Genomic DNA, 20,863 nt, shown 5'->3' with positions numbered 1-20,863 from the left:
GCCAGAGAGTTTCTTCCCTTCCCCGCCCGCCGCTGCTACGGCGGGGTTCCTGGCCCTCATGGCCGACCGTGGGTGGAGGTTGGATGGTGACGGTGCAGCACTTCATCCAGCAAGGGCTGCGGATCTAGCGTGTCCTGCCCAGATCCGTCACAGCTTGACCTTGATCGGCCGGTGGCGCGAGGAGGATTGGTGAGGGGCGGCTGGAGGCCCCCTGCCGGCTTGCCGACGGCGGCCTCGTCTACACGACGAGCCTTCCTCGGTTCTATCCAGCCACGAGATCGGGGGAACGCAACTTCCGGTGAAAACCGCACCGACCTCGGTCATGGCAGACGATGGCGGCGTCTAGGACGTCGTTACCATCTTGAGGCATCGTTGTTGCAGGTCGTGGAACCACACTCGTGATGCTCCGGAGGAAACTCTAGATCTGTATCTACCGGTCGGACGATGATGGCATCTACGATGTTGTTTTCCTCCTGAGGGCATCGTTTTGGAGTACGTGCTGGGTGGACGGGACAAGAGAGGAGGAGATGGTGGCGCTGTCTGGCGCCGTGGTGGCGTCGAAGGCAAACCTAGCAAGAAAGATGCGTCTGATCTAGCTCTGGATATTGATTGGTGAAAGATGGTGGAAGCAGCCTCTGAAAGTGTGCCGGACCGGTATGGGATCCTTTCTCAGTGGTGGCTGGGCTGGGGCATCCGGCTATAGATGTTAGGATTTGGTGCCATATTTGTTTGATATTTGACCCGGATATTCAGCACACCCTCATCAAAGGATAGGAGTAGCAACAGGTGTTGTCCAGACGGTGGCTTTGGGCTGACTGATGTATTACTTTGTATGGACTCTGTGATTAATTAATAAAATGGTTGTATGCATCGTCCAGATGCAGAGGCCGGGGATATATCCTCCTTTTAAAAAAAAAATCAAAATCTTAGGCATTTAATGCTCAAGATGGTTTGTGATTCCACACACGTTCGATGTAAATTATACAATCTGTCTATCTTTATCAATGTGAGATTTATCCAGCCACTTGCCTCCCATACGTCCCATTATACAAGAGAAATGGTACACATCCTTAGCTCTCTAGTTGTCATATATACTTCCTTTTTCGTGCCACTAGACACACATACAACTCTCCTCCTCGCCCAAACAACATGTTACGTCTCTTCCTCGTGCCAACTACACTATCCTAATTAAGCATGGGAGGTTTCAGGAAGCTCCCAATGATCTATCTCATCCACGGTCAGATTCTCCTAGGTAAGATATCAAGGTAGACAAGATGGCGTGGCACGCCCACCCGCCATTTGTGAAGCAGGAAGCACGAAATAACGGCTCGTCTATGGTTGTTGCCTCCTCCTGGGCGCGCTCATGGACATGCCCTGACCGTCACTGTCGACATCACGCGCTGGTTATTTTCGTGACTGGACCATCACGGATGTTTGATACATAAGTTTTTCCTTCGGTGTTCGATAGTTGCATGATCTCATGATCATAGAAACAGATATACATTGACATGCAGAAAACAGTAGCAATAAAATGACATGATCATATGCTACGTTTATAGTTTGGGTCTTCTCTATCACATCATTCTTCTAATGATGTGATCCCGTTATCGAGCGACATCTCATGTTTATTGTCAGGAAACTTTGACCATCTTTACTCAACGAGCTAGTCAACTAGAGACTCACTAGGGACAGTCTGTTGTCTATGTATCCACACGTATTTGAATTTCCAATCTATATAATTCTAGCATGGATAATAAACGATTATCATGCACTAGTAGAAAACAGGGCTACCGTTCGGCCCTGGCCAGCCCATTAGTCCCGGTTCTTCAAAAACCGGGACCAATGGGGTATTAGACCCGGTTCGTGAGCCCAGAGGGGGCGGCCGGGGCCTCGTGGGCATTGATCCCGGTTCGTGTGGAACCATTTGTCCCGGTTCGAGCCACGAACCGAGATCAATGGTCCTCGCTGCTGGCCCACAACCTTTAGTCCCGGTTCATGCCACGAACCAGGACAAATAACTTGCCTACATATATACTCACCGCCACAGCAGAGCACTCCACAATGCTCTGTTTTTGTCGAGCCGGCGAGGGGAGGGCATTTGGATGCTCTAGTTCACCTCCTATGCACATGAGGTGTTCGATGAAATGCCCGAGCCACACTAGTTAAGCTTTCTCCTCTCGAAACTCGAGCTCCGAGCTCCATTTTCAACGAGACTTGTCTAGATTTAGTGGTCTGTCACGCCCCGTCCTCGCCCCGTCTTCACCGTCGTCGATCGCCCACGTCGATCTCGTCACCGGCACCATCGTGGTGAGCCTCTTGTTCTTATCTTCTTTCTGAAAGAAAAAAATTCTGACTTCACATAGATACTTGTCTAATTTTCTTACTTTTATTATTCCTTGTTATTATATAGTGCGATGGTTTTGGTATCCGCCCTCGTCGGCCCTCGTCCTGTCTATGATTCAGATGTGGTATATATTATCTTTTCATAACTATTTGGTTCATTTATTGTTTATGACAATTATGATGACCAACGTGACATATATTTTTAATCTAGGAGGTATGTGAACCGGAAATTCCAACCCACCTAGAAATGCTTCTCGAGAAGTTAACTTTGGTTGAAAAAGAAAACAAATACTTGAAGGAAAAATTGTAAATAACTGAGGATAAGAATATGGAAATGGAGTTGCATGTTGCCGAGGTCATTGACGATCGCAAGATGAAGATCGATGCGATGCGGTTGAAGATGGATGCAATGCGCTTGAAGATGGATGAAATGCGCTTGAGGATTAGGAATATTAGAAAATATGTCATTGATAAAGAGGCTTGGTATCATTATGTTGTTGGGTCAATTGTTGCCTTACTTGCGATTTTGATCGCGTTTGTTGTTGCATTTAAATGTTTTACATAGTTTTATGTTGTTTTATGAGAGAACTTTATGTATTTATTTTTCAATAATAACATTTGATCACTATTGTGCTTTGGTTTTAATGTGATGATGAACTTGTATTAATCTGGTCATTTCTCCTGTTCTGCAATGGTTTTTTGATATATACTTAATTTCATAATAGAGATGAACCGCCAATGGATGTACGGTGACCGACGCACTTTGGAGTACATTACGAACCGGGACTAATGCCTGAGTCGAAAAAGGTTGTAAATTGATGATGTGGCTTTGAATGGTGCATTTTGAACACAGAAAAACTATGGAGTTCAAATAAGTTTCAAAAAATGAAACCCCTTTATAACAAACGAGTTTATGTATGAAACCCTGATACTTCAAAAGAGATTGTCCGTTTTGTACACGAATTGCATCCGGTTTTTGCCGTAACCCTCTCAACTTTCTCACACATGCTATGTAGGTGAAATGATGATACCATGACAACTTGGAACCTTTTCAGAGTTCATTTCAAATGCTTTTCAATTTCATGATCTTATAGCTCATAATAATCAGTAAATGCATGAAAAATAAGAAATGAAGTCACAAAGGGTTGTAAATTGATGATGTGGATTTGAATGGTGCATTTTGAACACAGAAAAACTATGAAGTTCAAATAAGTTCAAAAAAATGAAATCCCTTTGTAACAGACGAGTTTCCGTATGAAACCCTAATACTTCGAAAGAGATTGTCCGTTTTGTACACGAAGTGCATCCACTTTTTGCCGTAACCCTCTCAACTTTCTCGCACATGCTATGTGGGTGAAATGATGATACCATGCCAACTTGGAACGTTTTCATAGTTCATTTGAAATGCTTTTCTATTTCATGGTTTTATAGCTCAAAATAATCAGTCAATGCATGAAAAATAACAAATGAAGTTAGAAAGGGTTGTAAATTGATGATGTGGCTTTGAATGGTGCATTTTGAACACAGAAAAACTATGGAGTTCAAATAAGTTCAAAAAAATGAAATCGCTTTGTAACAGACGAGTTTCCGTATGAAACCCTAATACTTCGAAAGAGATTGTCCGTTTTGTACACGAAGTGCATTCGGTTTTTGCCGTAACCCTCTCAACTTTCTCGCACATGCTATGTGGGTGAAATAATGATACCGTACCAACTTGGAACCTTCTCAGAGTTCAATTCAAATGTTTTTCAATTTCATGGTCTTATAGCTCAAAATAATCACTAAATGCATGAAAAATAACAAATGACGTCAGAAAGGGTTGTAAATTGATGATGTGGCTTTGAATGGTGTATTTTGAACACAGAAAAACTATGGAGTTCAAATAAGTTCAAAAAAATGAAATCCCTTTGTAATAGACGAGTTTCCGGGACTAAAGATCCAGCGAAACCACGTGGCGTGACGCGCAAACACGTGGCGTGCCACATATGTTTTTAGTCCCGGTTCAGGACAAAAACCGGGACTAAAGATCCAGCGAAACCACGTGGCGTGCCGCGCAAACACGTTGCATGCCGCATATGTTATTAGTCCTGGTTTTAGATACGAACCGTGACTAAAGGATTGCCTATATAAACCCTCCCCCCTTCCACCCCTCTCCTGTGTTTTTGGGCGTTGAGGTGTGAGCATGCATGCCATGCTCTTGCCACTCTAGCTCATGCATATGAGAGAAGAAGAATGCCGGCTGTTGTTATGGGGGTCGCTCTTCCTTCTTCTCCTTGTTCTAGATATTTGTTATGCATTAGGGGAAGAAGGAATAGCGGCCATCATCGACGGCCGAAAAATCAGGTGAGGGAGTGTCCACCATATATGAGAGAAACTTTAATAGCAAAAAGAATTATCATAAAATAAAATTAATAAGTAATTATAAACAAAATAAAATAAAATAAATAAGTATTTTGTTGTAAGTAGAAACAAAACAAAATAAGCTAACTAGCACTTAGAATTTAAGTAGAAACAAAACAAAATAAACAAAACAAAAAATAAAAGAAAAAATAATCAGTAATTACAACTAAAATTATCAAAGTATTTTCTGTTAAAAATCATTAAAAGCAAAAAGAATTTTCATAAAGAACTTTTTTAGTTAGAAACTTTAATGGAAAAAAGAATTATCATAAAATAAAATAAATAAGTCATTAGAAACGAAAAAAAAGTATTTTGTTGTAAGGAGAAACAAAACAAAATAAGCTAAATAAAAAAAACAAAACAAAGATAAAGCAAAAATAATGGAAAAAAAATTAAAAAATAGATGTTCCTCTCCATGTTGCAGCCGCGGCGAAGCTTACAAACAGGCTCGGAAGCCCTTCGCTTGGCGAGGTGGGACTAAACATTCAACCGCACCATGGTTGTGGCAGGCAACCGGTACCAATGCAAAAAAGAAATAAAATAAATAAAGCAAAAAAGAAAACAAAAAAAACTGGGAAAACATAAAAAATTTACCACCAACTCGGCCACTACGGCCTGAATACGACTAGAAACCCATCCATGGGCCAGGATTCAGGCCCGCAGTAGGCCCAGAAGGCCCATCGGGCAAAGCATTAGCAAGTAGGCCCGTAAGCCTGCAGTCGAGAGGAGCTCGAGAGGGGTGCGGCAGTGGGGCTTATAAACCACTGCGCGCCCCTCTCAACTAGCGAGGTGGGACTAAACTTTGGCTGCGACGCGGGCAGCACAGGGGCCTCTGGTACCGGTTCGTGGCACCAACCGGTACCAATGCCCACCCTTTAGTCCCGGTTGGTGCCACCAACTGGGACCAAAGGCCGCCGCTTCCCGCCCTTTGGGCTGCTGAAAAGTGACCTTTGGTCCCGGTTGGTGGCACCAACCGGGACTTAAGGGGGCATAAGTACCGGTTGGTGCCACGAACCGGTAACAATGGCTTTGATATATGAGCGAGCAGTTGTGAAAATTTCGTCAGTTTCTTCGATTCCTCCGACGACGCCGCTAGGCTGCCCGAGCTCGCCGTCGTCGCCCCTGCCCCTGACCACGCCGCCGTTGCCCGGCCCGACCATGCCGTGCGCCCTCGCCGTGCCTTTACCACGCCCCTACCCGCCCTGTCGACGTCGTCGCCGCCCTTTGCCCCGTCGATCGCCATCGCCCCTGCCCCGACCTCGCCGCCGTCGCCCCTGGCCCGACCACGCCGCCGTCGCCGCCCTCTACACCGACGCCGTCGCCATGCCTCTCCTTGGTCAGGTCGGCGCCGCCCACCGTGTCCTCTCCTTTGTTCATATAAATGACGATTTGTTTTTTGCATTTTTATAAAAATGTATATATGTATGTATGTTCTCTGTGCATATAAAAGTTAGATTTTTAATACATTTGGGTACATTTTAGGTTAGTTTTATCTATATATATTCTCTGATTTAGTACATTTTAGGTTAGTTTCATTTTTAGAAAAGTTTTATATATTTAGGAAAAGAAGGAAGAGAAGTAAGAAGAAGAAAAAGAAAAAGTTTTATATATGCAAAAGTTACATTTTTAGAAAAGTATTATATATAGCTAGGAAGATAACGAAGAAGAAGAAAAAGAATGAGAGGAGAAAAAGGAAAATAAGAAGAGGAAGAAAGGAGAAGAAGAGGAGAGGAAGAAGAAGAGAAATAAATAAGAAGAGGAAAAAAGAAGAAAATACTTCTTTCTCCTCTATTCCTTTCTTCTTCTCCTTATTTTTTCTTAGATTGCTTCTGTTTTATTCCTTTCTTCTTCTCCTCTTTTTATTTCTTCTTTTGTCTTCTTATTTTTTATCGGGTATGTCGTTGTCGATATACCCCCTCCCGATCGAACTTCAACATGAGGGGGGGTACCGATATACCCCCTCGCCGATAACATTATTTTTCCATGTATATGTATGTCGCGTCGTTGTCGATATAACCCCCTCCCGGATAACTTAGACATGAGGGGCGGTCGATATATATACCCACTCTCGACCGTGATAACTTATACCACGGGAGCACCCCCCTCGGCCCTCTCGCTCGACCAAAACTCTCGAGGACACCCAAACCCTAGAGAAAAAACGATGTTGGTCTCCTACCCCCTCCCGCCGCGCCCCTACCCAACAAACTCTCTCGAGGCCACCCAAATTTACCAAGTTAAAAGAACGTTGTCGTCGAGGCCACCCCAAACCCTTGAAGCGTTGTCTAGGACACACCAAACCCTAGAGAAGCAGCGTCGAGGCCACTAACATGATTCCTTATTGTGATTAGCTAGCTAGTTCTACGTTTGCCACTAATATATATCCATCTATACCATGTATGAATAATAATTGATATGTTGTAAATATTTGCACAAACTATGGATCACTTCCGAGACGAAGAGGAAGAAGCAATGTTGGGGGAGATAATCGCACAAGGAAGTGATGTCATTGCATCGTTTCTCAGAGACACCGATGGTCTCGAAAGATGATGCACATTTTGATTTATTGGAGGTGGACGAACACAAATACGTGTACGGGAAGCCTCTCGTCAAAGATGAAAGATCTCTAACAATGAAGATGCGAAGATTCGATGATTGGTACATGAAAACTTGCAAAGAGTCTGGGGGAGTAATATTTTGACGCTGGGAGTTAGAAAGGAGCATGACCTCATTGGACTTGAACTGTTGATAGTTTCATTTGAGAAGTTCTTCCCGTTTTTCAATCTAAAGGCCCTCGATAAATTAATGATCACTTGCTTGAAGAAAAGACAAATCGATGATATTGCGTTCATTAACACAAATCTCGTAGATGCATTTATGATTAAATCTGAGGCCAAAGATACCGAGGCCAACCTGCTACAATCTTTTGTATTGAATCAAAACAAAGCTATAATACTCTTCCGTTACGAATTCCAGTGAGTGTTACTGTCTTGTGCATATTCGGTTTCCCTTATTAGTCAAGGTTATAGTAATGTAATTGATGAGTTATGCATGCGTGCGCAGCTTCCACTATATTCTTCTAGAGATTAAGCTTGAGCAGGGACTAGTAACTGTCTTAGACTCGAGACGAAAAGATCCCAACGAGTATGCGGACATGACTGAAATTCTAGAGAAGTAAGTTAAATCGATCATTATCGCACCGGCAACTTTGTTCATTTCCTGATATCAAGTAATTGTTTTCTTTGTCTGACAGGGTTTGGAAAAAATTCACCGCAAAAACTCCGGGACTGCCGAAGAAGCTGCAATTTAGACACCCGAAAGTAAGTACTATAGTAGCATGTTCCACACATCTCCTAGTGATTCGAGCGCTAGTTTCATCAATACCATTTAGCATGCTTGCTAACTATCAATTTGATTGACCTCTATTTCTTGTAAAGTGGTTGTGGCAGGAACCAGGGAATGATTACTATGGATACTACATTTGCGAGTCCATCCGCCACGTGACCTGTGAGCGGGGCTACCCTGACAAACAATATGACGTGCGTAAATAATAATATTCACAATTTTATTTTATTACCATCATTTGTGTTCAGTTTCATTTATTCATATATATGTATTGACCCCCTTCTTCAAATTAGATATATCGGATGCGGAATGAACTCCTACCAGCAGATCGTATGCGAGGAATTCAAGAGGAATTGGCGGCATTCTTTCTTGACCACGTGATCGCTAAAGACGGAGAATACCATGTGAACCCTAACGAGTTGAATTTTAATTAGGAGATTATATTGTAAGAGATAATTATATTGTATATATGTAGCCAGTAGCGTCGGATAGATATACGAGAACTTGTTGTTCGACCAATCTCTCAGAGAAGGAGAGGTGGTCGATATCACTTCTCTTTGTATGCATATGTTCATGACGATCTTCTGTTTCCTTCATTTGCTTACTAGCTAGCCTGTCTAGTCCTCTCTATACGTATAGTATGCAGCATCGACCAAGCACGGAGATAAGAGAGGACACTTCTCTCTATTCATTAGCTAGCTAACACAATATATGAAACACCTAAATTAACCCCCCCCCTCCCCAAACCCCCTAAACTCCCCCCCCCCTTTCAAAAAAACCCATCACCTGAAATGCTGACGCGTGGATGCCTTTTGGTCCCGGTTTGTGTCACCAACCGGGACTAAAGGCCCCCCTGCCCGGGCTCGCCGCACCGGCCACGTGGAGGCCCATCTGTCTCGATTCGTGTAAGAACCGGGACTAAAGGCCAAGGACATTAGTAACGACCTTTTAGTCCCGGTTCCGAAACCGGGACAGAAGGCCCTTACGAACCGGGACAAAAGGCCCTTTTTCTACTAGTGATGAACAAAAGAATATACTCCCTCCGTTCCTAAATATAAGTCTTTGTAGAGATTTCATTAATGGGCCACATACGGATGTATATAGACATAATTTAGAGTGTACATTCAATCATTTTGCTTCGTATGTAGACACCTAGCGAAATTGCTTAAAAGACTTATATTTAGGAACGGAGGGAGTAATAATAACTAATTTATTATAGCTTGTAAGTCATATTTCTAACACTATGTGATCATGCCTTTGTTTTTACTTTTAAATGACAAGCATCACAATTATGTAGGATGATTCCTTTCGCATTTTAGACTATTCTCCACAACTACACTAGAATCACAACTAACCGTAAGTCAGTGACTGCTAGATTTTCTATAGTCAGTGGTGTTTTTGGCGGCTCGTAGTAGTCTCCCTAATTAAGCGCGTATCACAATTAACCGGAAGTCGCTCGCAGCCAGATGTCCTACCGCCACTAAAGGTTTTAGCGGCTCATCTATATGACTTTTGTAGTAGTGTCTGGCTCATGGGGGAGAGGAAATCCACATCAAAAGTATTAACTACATAAACATTTTTGGTGCTAGGATTCATTTGTTTTATTAATAATTATTGTTCACATATTTTACCTTACCTTTTCTGTCAACATGAAATCTTGGGCCCCTAAGATGGTTTAATTTGGGCTCAAGTACCACCATCCTTCATTACCCAATATATCTTTATTTATGAAAGAATCATCTGGCCTCCTGCCTCCCGTACTACACGTTATTAACATATCGTAGTGTATGTTTCCTTTCAACACATTGAAATATTGGGCGTTTAATTCTCAAGATGGTTTGTCTGACGCACATGTTGGACACTATTCCATCTATCTATCTTTATTAATGAAAGATTCATCCCACTACTTGCCACCCTTGGTGCCCATTATATAAGAGACGTGATACACATCCTTAGCTTTGTAGATGCCATATACTTCCTTCATCAGAAAATACTTGTTGGAGTTGTTTCCGTACGGAGGGAGTATATAATTTCTTTTCCGGTGCCACTAGTCAAGTGTTCCACACAAACATACAACTCTCCTCCTCGCCCAAACAACATGTTACGTCTCTTCCTCGTGCCAACATCACTATCCTAAGCATGGGAGGTGTCAGGAAGCTCCCAACGATCTATCTCATCCATAGTCAGATTCTTGTAGCTAAGATACCAAGGTAGACAAGATGGCCGTGCACGCCCACCAGCCATTTGCGTACCAGGAAGACCGAAGTAACGGCTCGTCTGTGGTTGTTGCCTCGTCCTGGGCGCACTCATGGACTGCCCTGACCTTCACTGTTGACATCGCGGCGCTGGTTATCTACATGGTAGGTCCATTGCTGATGTGGCTTAGGTTCTGTTGATGGATAGACCACCCGTTTCAGGGATAGTGTAGGAAAACCTTTTTGACCTGTCTTTTTCGTCTTTTTGTCCTCACCGGGGGCATTTGCATTTGCAGTTTTAGTTACCTTTGGACATTGCCGTTTACCGGCATCTGTATATAAGGAATGTCTGTTTTCAAAAAAGGCATCAAAGCCTCCGTAGCATAGTGGTAGTGCGTTCCCTTCGTAAGGGAAAGGTCGTGAGTTTGATCCTCACCGGGGGCTCTTTTTAAAAAAAAAAATCATTTTGACGTGGGTGTTTATTTTTATTTTTATTTCTTCAGACCATTCTGTTTCCTTCTTCATCGGCATCCTTTCTTCAGACCATTCTGGCAAATGTGAGGCACACTTTGTTTCCCACTGGTCTGTCAAACAAAGTGGATGCAGATCTCAAGTTCAGAAGACCGATTCACTTGTCTGTATTTTGTCTGGAAGAAGGGGATGGTGAGCCTTTGCCTGTGATTCTTCGGTCAGTAATCGTGCAGATCAGGCAGCAAAATTGCCCAAGAGAATCAAACAGGTTGTGGTGCTTTTCAAACTGAACAGGTTAGTCGTCAGTAATCTACACGGGCCAGCATTCGCATGGGCAGAAACAGGTTACCCGTCCGTAATCTATAATACACACGCCATGTGCCTACGACTCGCTTCTTTTGAATTGTTTTTGCAGCAGTAGCTATCGAGATGAAATGAAAAAAATGGTGCTTGACTACAGCCCTTAGGAAACTGAGAGCCCCGTGGCTCTTCCGAACCCCAGCTTGGGCATTATCTACATAAAACAATTATGCTAAACTCTTCTGCTAGTTATGGCTTGGGGAGTTGTCATGGTAGAGTAGCAATACCGATACAGTACTTGTGCTAGTATCCTGTCAAGGAAACATCCAGCTATATGCACGGCTACTTACAAATGGAAGGCAATTAAGTGCTTAATTAGTTATGACCAAGCAATTATGCAAAATGACTCTAAAAAACTATTGACTTCAAAGTATCCTTATAATAAGCATGTGCTAGCATTCATCACAATTATTATTTGGATATTTAACATATATATTTTGCTAGCAACATTAAAATCTTGTGCATTTAAGTACTAATATGGTTTGTGCTGATTTTTTTTTAGAAAAGGAGGATTGCCTACGGCCTCTTTATTAAAATAAACGAACTGACCTCGGTTTCACATAGTCTCCGACAAAGCAATATGAAATAGAAAATAGATTAAAAAGTGCCACAACTGACAAAATAGGCCTACATGCCTAACCATCTATCCTATTACTGGACCGTCATCCAAACCGGTTGAAGATATCCCGCGCTACCATCTCCCATCGGGTAGACCCAGTAACCAAAGGCTTCCTGGTTTCCGCAGGATTGAGTAATGACCATGTACGGATCAAGGCCGTTGCTCTCTGAAGTACCTGCAAAAAATGAATATTCGTATGTCTGTCAAAAACCACATCATTGCTATAGTTCCATATAGCCCATAGAAGTGCACAAACTCCAATCCGAATGTGCCTAGCAAAAACTATATCAACTCCATCCAGCCACGCTCCAAATAACGTGTCAATGCTATCCGGGGGTACAATGTTGAAGGCTATACGCACTGTCTGCCAAAGGACTCTTGCAAGTGAACATTGGAGAAAGAGGTATGTAATGTTCTCGTCGTTATCACAAAAGCTACATCGAGTACTTCCGCCCCCCAATTACGTTTAGCCAAATTATCCTCGGTTAGAATCACCTTCTTGTGCACAAACCACATGAAGACCTTGATCCTTAAGGGTATCTTGACTCTCCAAATATTAATGGATTTTGGGATGTTGGTCGTATCAATGAGATTCATATACATTGATTTGACCGAAAATATTCCGTTATTTGTAAGCTTCCACTGCACCCTATCAGGTTCCTCTGGTAACTGGATATCCATGAGCCTCCTGACCAGGTGAAGCCAATCTGCCCAGCGATTGCCTATTAATGACCGCCTGAATTGGATATTTAAAGGATTTGACTGAAGTATTGTGGCTACGTATGCGTCCTTACGTTGTACAATATTATAGAGAGCTAGATATTGAATAGCAAGGGGCATCTCCCCCAACCATGAATCCTCCCAGAATCTCGTACCCTCACCATTTCCAATAATAAATTTGGTTCTATAGAAGAAGGTTGACCTTACTCTCATCAATCCCTTCCAGAATGGTGAATCATTGGGTTTGACATTTACCGGGGCTAAGTTTTTTGAATGTAGGTACTTATTACGCAAAATTTGTATCCACATGCCTTATGTCTCTATCGAAAGTCTAAACAACCACTTACTTAGCAAGCATATATTCTTTACCTCTAAAACCTCAATTCCCGAGAGAGATATGGTTTGTGCTGATGTATCACCATTGGAGCTTATTCAATATATCTTTATTTATGACATAATCATTTGGCCACCTGTCTACCTCCCGAGAGAGATATCCTTAACTGTTAGGGAACGTCGCAAGGGAAACAAAAAATTTCCTACGCGCACGAAGACCTATCATGGTGATGTCCATCTATGAGAGGGGATGAGTGATCTACGTACCCTTGTAGATCGTACAGCAGAAGCGTTAGAGAACGCGGTTGATGTAGTGGAACGTCCTCACGTCCCTCGATCCGCCCCGCGAACAATCCCGCGATCAGTCCCACGATCTAATACCGAACGGACGGCACCTCCGCGTTCAGCACACGTACAGCTCGACGATGATCTCGGCCTTCTTGATCCAGCAAGAGAGACGGAGAGGTAGAAGAGTTCTCCGACAGCGTGATGGCGCTCCGGAGGTTGGTGATGATCTTGTCTCAGCAGGGCTCCGCCCGAGCTCCGCAGAAACGCGATCTAGAGGAAAAACTATGGAGGTATGTGGTCGGGCAGCCGTGAGAAAGTCGTCTCAAATCAGCCCTAATTGCTCCATATATATAGGAGGAGGGAGGGGGACCTTGCCTTGGGGTCCAAGGGACCCTCAAGGGGTCGGCCGAGCCAAGGGGGGGAGGACTCCCCCCCCAAACCGAGTTGGACTTGGTTTGGTGGGAGGAGTCCCCCTCCCTTCCCACTTCCTCCCTCTCTTTTTTTCTTTTCCTTTGATTCTTTATTCTTGGCGCATAGGCCCCCTTGGGGCTGTCCCACCAGCCCACTAAGGGCTGGTGTGTCTCCCCAAAGCCTATGGGCTTCCCCGGGGTGGGTTGCCCTCCCCCGGTGAACTCCTGGAACCCATTCGTCATTCCCGGTACATTCCCGGTAACTCCGAAAACCTTCCGGTAATCAAATGAGGTCATCCTATATATCAATCTTCGTTTCCGGACCATTCCGGAAACCCTCGTGATGTCCGTGATCTCATCCGGGACTCCGAACAACATTCGGTAACCAACCATATAACTCAAATACGCATAAAAACAACGTCGAACCTTAAGTGTGCAGACCCTGCGGGTTCGAGAACTATGTAGACATGACCCGAGAGACTCCTCGGTCAATATCCAATAGCGGGACCTGGATGCCCATATTGGATCCCACATATTCTACGAAGATCTTATCGTTTGAACCTCAGTGCCAAGGATTCGTATAATCCCGTATGTCATTCCCTTTGTCCTTCGGTATGTTACTTTCCCGAGATTCGATCGTCAGTATCCGCATACCTATTTCAATCTCGTTTACAGGCAAGTCTCTTTACTCGTTCCGTAATACAAGATCCCGCAACTTACACTAAGTTACATTGCTTGCAAGGCTTGTGTGTGATGTTGTATTACCGAGTGGGCCCCGAGATACCTCTCCGTCACACGGAGTGACAAATCCCAGTCTTGATCCATACTAACTCAACTAACACCTTCGGAGATACCTGTAGAGCATCTTTATAGTCACCCAGTTACGTTGCGACGTTTGATACACACAAAGCATTCCTCCGGTGTCAGTGAGTTATATGATCTCATGGTCATAGGAACAAATACTTGACACGCAGAAAACAGTAGCAACAAAATGACACGATCAACATGCTACGTCTATTAGTTTGGGTCTAGTCCATCACGTGATTCTCCCAATGACGTGATCCAGTTATCAAGCAACAACACCTTGTTCATAATCAGAAGACACTGACTATCATTGATCAACTGGCTAGCCAACTAGAGGCATGCTAGGGACGGTGTTTTGTCTATGTATCCACACATGTAAATGAGTCTTCATTCAATACAATTATAGCATGGATAATAAACTATTATCTTGATACAGGAATTATAATAATAACTATACATTTATTATTGCCTCTAGGGCATAATTCCAACAGTATCCCACTTGCACTAGAGTCAATAATCTAGCCCTCACATCACCATGTGAATTACATTGTAATAAATCTAACACCCATACAGTTCTGGTGTCGATCATGTTTTGGCCGTGGAAGAGGTTTAGTCAGCAGGTCTGCTACATTCAGATCCGTGTACACTTTGCATATATTTACGTCCTCCTCCTCGACGTAGTCGCGGATGAGGTTGAAGCGTCGTTTGATGTGTCTGGTCTTCTTGTGAAACCTTGGTTTCTTTGCTAAGGCAATGGCACCAGTGTTGTCACAGAACAAGGTTATTGGATCCAGTGCACTTGGCACCACTCCAAGATCCGTCATGAACTGCTTCATCCAGACACCCTCCTTAGCCGCCTCCGAGGCAGCCATGTACTCTGCTTCACATGTAGAATCTGCTACGACGCTTTGCTTGGAACTGCACCAGCTTACTGCACCCCCATTAAGAATAAATATGTATCCGGTTTGCGACTTAGAGTTGTCCGGATCTGTGTCAAAGCTTGCATCGACGTAAACTTTTACGGCGAGCTCTTCGTCACCTCCATACACGAGAAACATCTCCTTAGTCCTTTTCAGGTACTTCAGGATATTCTTGACCGCTGTCCAGTGATCCACTCCTGGATTACTCTAGAACCTACCTGCCATACTTATGGCCAGGCTAACATCCGGTCTAGTGCACAGCATCGCATACATGATAGAACCTATGGCTGAAGCATAGGGGACGGAGCGCATATGCTCTCTATCTTCATCGGTTGCTGGGCACTGAGTCTTACTCAATCTCGTACCTTGTAAAACTGGCAAGAACCCTTTCTTGGACTGTTCCATTTTGAACCTCTTCAAAACTTTATCAAGGTATGTGCTTTGTGAAAGTCCTATCAGGCGTTTTGATCTATCCCTATAGATCTTAATGCCTAGAATGTAAGCAGCTTCTCCTAGGTCCTTCATAGAGAAACTTTTATTCAAGTAACCTTTTATGCTCTCCAAAAGCTCTATGTTGTTTCCAATCAGTAATATGTCATCCACATATAATATTAGAAACGCCACAGAGCTCCCACTCACTTTCTTGTAAATACAAGATTCTCCAACCACTTGTATAAACCCAAATGCTTTGATCACCTCATCAAAGCGTTTGTTCCAACTCCGAGATGCTTGCACCAGTCCATAAATGGATCGCTGGAGCTTGCACACGTTGTCAGCATTTTAGGATCGACAAAACCTTCGGGTTGCATCATATACAACTCTTCCTTAAGAAAACCGTTAAGGAACGCCGTTTTGACATCCATCTGCCAAATTTCATAATCGAAAAATGCAGCTATTGCTAACATGATTCTGACGGACTTAAGCATCGCTATGGGAGAGAAAGTCTCATCGTAGTCAATTCCTGGAACTTGTGAAAAACCCTTTGCCACAAGTCGAGCTTTATAAACGGTCACATTACCGTCAGCGTCCGTCTTTTTCTTAAAGATCCATTTGTTCTGAATAGCCTAGCGGCCCTCAGGTAGTATCTCCAAAGTCCATACTTTGTTCTCATACATGGATCCTATCTCGGATTTCATGGCTTCTAGCCATTTGTTGGAATCTGGGCCCACCATTGCTTCTTCATAATTCGCAGGTTCATTGTTGTCTAACAACATGATTGATAAGACGGGATTACCGTACCACTCTGGAGCAGCACGTGATCTCGTCGACCTGCGTGGTTCAACAGAAACTTGAACTGGAGTTTCATGATCATCATCATTAACTTCCTCCTCAACCAGCGTCGCAATGACAGAGGTTTCCCCTTGCCCTGCGCCACCATCCAGAGGGATGAGAGGTTCGACAACCTCGTCAAGTTCTATCTTCCTCCCACTCAATTCTCTCGAGAGAAACTCCTTCTCGAGAAAAGTTCCGTTCTTAGCAACAAACACTTAGCCCTCGGATTTGAGATAGAAGGTGTACCCAACTGTCTCTTTTGGGTAGCCTATGAAGACGCATTTTTCCGCTTTGGGTTCCAGCTTTTCAGGCTGAAGCTTTTTGACATAAGCATCACATCCCCAAACTTTAAGAAACGAGAACTTTGGCCTTTTGCCATACCACAGTTCGTATGGTGTCGTCTCAACGGATTTTGATGGTGCCCTATTTAAAGTGAATGCAGCTGTTTCTAATGCATAACCCCAAAAAGATAACGGCAAATCAGTAAGAGACATCATAGATCGCACCATCTCTAACAAAGTACGATTACGACGTTCGGACACACCATTACGCTGTGGTGTTCCAGGCGGTGTTAACTGCGAAACAATTCCACATTGTCTTAAGTGAGCACCAAACTCGAAAATCAGATATTCACCCCCACGATCAGACCGTAGGAACTTGATCTTCTTGTTACGATGATTTTCCACTTCACTCTGAAATTGCTTGAACTTTTCAAATGTTTCAGACTTGTGCTTCATCAAGTAGACATAACCATATCTACTTAAATCGTCAGTGAAGGTGAGGAAATAACGATATCCGCCGCGTGCCTCTACGCTCATTGGACCACACACATCGGTATGTATGATTTCCAACAAGTCACTTGCATGCTCCATTGTTCCGGAGAACGGAGTCTTAGTCATCTTGCCCATGAGGCATGGTTCGCACGTGTCAAGTGAATCAAAGTCAAGTGACTCCAAAAGTCCATCAGCATGGAGTTTCTTCATGCGCTTTACACCAATATGACACAAGCGGCAGTGCCACAAAAAAATGGCGCTATCATTGTTTACTCTAACTCTTTTGGTCTCAATGTTATGTATATGCGTATCGCTATCAAGATTCAATATGAACAATCCTCTCACATTCGGTGCATGACCATAAAAGATGTTACTCATAGAAATAGAACAACCATTATTCTCAGACTTAAAAGAGTAACCGTCTCGCAATAAAGAAGATCCAGATATAATGTTCATGCTCAACGCAGGCATTAAGTAACAATGATTTAAGTTCATCACTAATCCCGATGGTAGCTGAAGTGACACTGTGCCGACGGCGATTGCATCAACCTTGGAACCATTTCCTACGTGCATCGTCACTTCGTCTTTCGCCAGCCTTCGTCTATTCCGCAGTTCCTGTTTCGAGTTGCAAATGTGAGCAACAGAACCGGTATCGAATACCCAGGCACTACTACGAGAGCCGGTTAAGTACACATCAATAACATGTATATCAAATATACCTGATTTTTCTTTGCCCGCCTTCTTATCTGCCAGATACTTGGGGCAATTGCGCTTCCAGTGACCCATACCCTTGCAATAGAAGCACTCTGTTTCAGGCTTAGGTCCAGTCTTGGGTTTCTTCGGCGGATTGGCAACAGGCTTGCCGCTCTTCTTCGAATTGCCCTTCTTGCCTTTGCCGTTTCTCTTGAAACTAGTGGTCTTGCTCACCATCAACACTTGATGCTCTTTACGGAGTTCAGACTCTGCGACTTTCAGCATCGCAAACAACTCGCCGGGAGACTTGTTCATCCCTTGCATGTTGTAGTTCAACACAAAGCCTTTATATCTTGGCGGCAGTGATTGAAGGTTTCTGTCAGTGATAGCTTCTTGCGGGAGTTCAATCCCCAGTTCAGCTAGACGGTTTGAGTACCCAGACATTTTGAGCACATGTTCACTAACAGACGAGTTTTCCTCCATCTTGCAAGCATAGAATTTATCGGAGGTCTCATACCTCTCGATCCGGGCGTTCTTCTGAAAGATAAACTTCAACTCCTGGAACATCTCAAATGCTCCATGACGCTCAAAGCGACGTTGAAGTCCCGGTTCTAAGCCATACAAGACTGCACATTGAACTATTGAGTAGTCCTCCTTACGCGCTAACCAAGCGTTCTTAACATCCTGATCAGCCGTAGCGGGTGGTTCATCTCCTAGCGCAGCATTAAGGACAAAATCCTTCTTCCCAGCTTGTAAGATTAGCTTAAGATTACGAGCCCAGTCTACAAAGTTGCTTCCATCATCTTTCAACTTAGCTTTCTCTAGGAACGTATTAAAATTCAGGATGACACTTGCGTGAGCCATGATCTACAACACAAATATATTCAAAGTGGACTTAGACTATGTTCAAGATAATTAGAGTTCAACTTAATCAAATTATATGCTAAACTCCCACTCAAAAAGTACATCTCTCTAGTCATTTGAGTGGTTCATGATCCACTTACACTATCCCAAGTCCGATCATCACGTGAGTTGAGTATAGTTTCAGTGGTAAGCATCCCTATGCTAATCATATCAAGTATATGATTCATGATCGACCTTTCGGTCTCATGTGTTCCGAGGCCATGCCTGCACATGCTAGGCTCGTCAAGCTTAACCCGAGTGTTCCGCGTGCGCAACTGTTTTGCACCCGTTGTATGTGAACGTTGAGTCTATCACACCCGATCATCACGTGGTGTCTCGAAACGACGAACTGTAGCAACGGTGCACAGTCGGGGAGAACACAATTTAGTCTTGAAATTTTAGTGAGAGATCACCTCATAATGCTACCGTCGTTCTAAGCAAAATAAGGTGCATAAAAGGATTAACATCACATGCAATTCATAAGTGACATGGTATGGCCATCATCACGTGCTTCTTGATCTCCATCACCAAAGCACCGACACGATCTTCTTGTCACCGGCGCCACACCATGATCATCCATCAACGTGTTGCCATCGGGGTTGTCGTGCTACTTATGCTATTACTACTAAAGCTACATCCTAGCAAAATAGTAAACGCATCTGCAAGCACAAACGTTAGTATAAAGACAACCCTATGGCTCCTGCCGGTTGCCGTACCATCGACGTGCAAGTCGATATTTCTATTACAACATGATCATCTCATACATGCAATATATCACATCACATCATTGGCCATATCACATCACAATCATACCCTGCAAAAACAAGTTAGACGTCCTCTAATTTTGTTGTTGCATGTTTTACGTGGTGACCAAGGGTATCTAGTAGGATCGCATCTTACTTACGCAAACACCACAACGGAGATATATGAGTTGCTATTTAACCTCATCCAAGGACCTCCTCGGTCAAATCCGATTCAACTAAAGTTGGAGAAACCGTCACTTGCCAATCATCTTTGAGCAAAGGGGGTTACTCGTAATGATGAAACCAGTCTCTCGTAAGCGTACGAGTAATGTCGGTCCAAGCCGCTTCAATCCAACAATACCGCGGAATCAAGAAAAGACTAAGGAGGGCAGCAAAACGCACATCACCTCCCACAAAAACTTTAGTGTTCTACTCGAGAAGACATCTACGCATGAACCAAGCTCTGATACCACTGTTAGGGAACGTCGCAAGGGAAACAAAAAATTTCTTACGCGCACGAAGACCTATCATGGTTATGTCCATCTATGAGAGGGGATGAGTGATCTACGTACCCTTGTAGATTGTACAGCAGAAGCGTTAGAGAACGCGGTTGATGTAGTGGAACGTCCTCACGTCCCTCGATCCGCCCCGCGAACAATCCCGCGATCAGTCCCACGATCTAATACCGAACGGATGGCACCTCCGCGTTCAGCACACGTACAGCTCGACGATGATCTCGGCCTTCTTGATCCAGCAAGAGAGACGGAGAGGTAGAAGAGTTCTCCGGCAGCGTGACGGCGCTCCGGAGGTTGGTGATGATCTTGTCTCAGCAGGGCTCCGCCCGAGCTCCGCAGAAACGCGATCTAGAGGAAAAACTATGGAGGTATGTGGTCGGGCAGCCGTGAGAAAGTCGTCTCAAATCAGCCCTAATTGCTCCATATATATAGGAGGAGGGAGGGGGACCTTGCCTTGGGGTCCAAGGGACCCTCAAGGGGTTGGCCGAGCCAAGGGGGGGAGGACTCCCCCCCCCCCCAAACCGAGTTGGACTTGGTTTGGTGGGAGGAGTCCCCCTCCCTTCCCACTTCCTCCCTCTTTTTTTTTTCTTTTCCTTTGATTCTTTATTCTTGGCGCATAGGCCCCCTTGGGGCTGTCCCACCAGCCCACTAAGGGCTGGTGTGTCTCCCCAAAGCCTATGGGCTTCCCCGGGGTGGGTTGCCCTCCCCCGGTGAACTCCCGGAACCCATTCGTCATTCCCGGTACATTCCCGGTAACTC

At 44.0% G+C, this 20,863-nt stretch overlaps 1 non-coding gene across 1 annotated transcript; it reads left to right on the top strand.

Moving 5' to 3' along the window:
- The first annotated feature begins 10,652 nt into the window (after positions 1 to 10,652).
- On the top strand, positions 10,653 to 10,724 carry TRNAT-CGU. Its single transcript has one exon. It is a non-coding gene; the product is annotated as a tRNA-Thr (tRNA).
- Positions 10,725 to 20,863: the final 10,139 nt, after the last annotated feature.

The sequence above is a fragment of the Hordeum vulgare genome, chromosome 6H, assembly GCF_904849725.1.
Source record: "Hordeum vulgare subsp. vulgare chromosome 6H, MorexV3_pseudomolecules_assembly, whole genome shotgun sequence".
Lineage (NCBI taxonomy): Eukaryota > Viridiplantae > Streptophyta > Magnoliopsida > Poales > Poaceae > Hordeum > Hordeum vulgare.
This window is presented reverse-complemented; position numbering and strand designations above follow the sequence as displayed.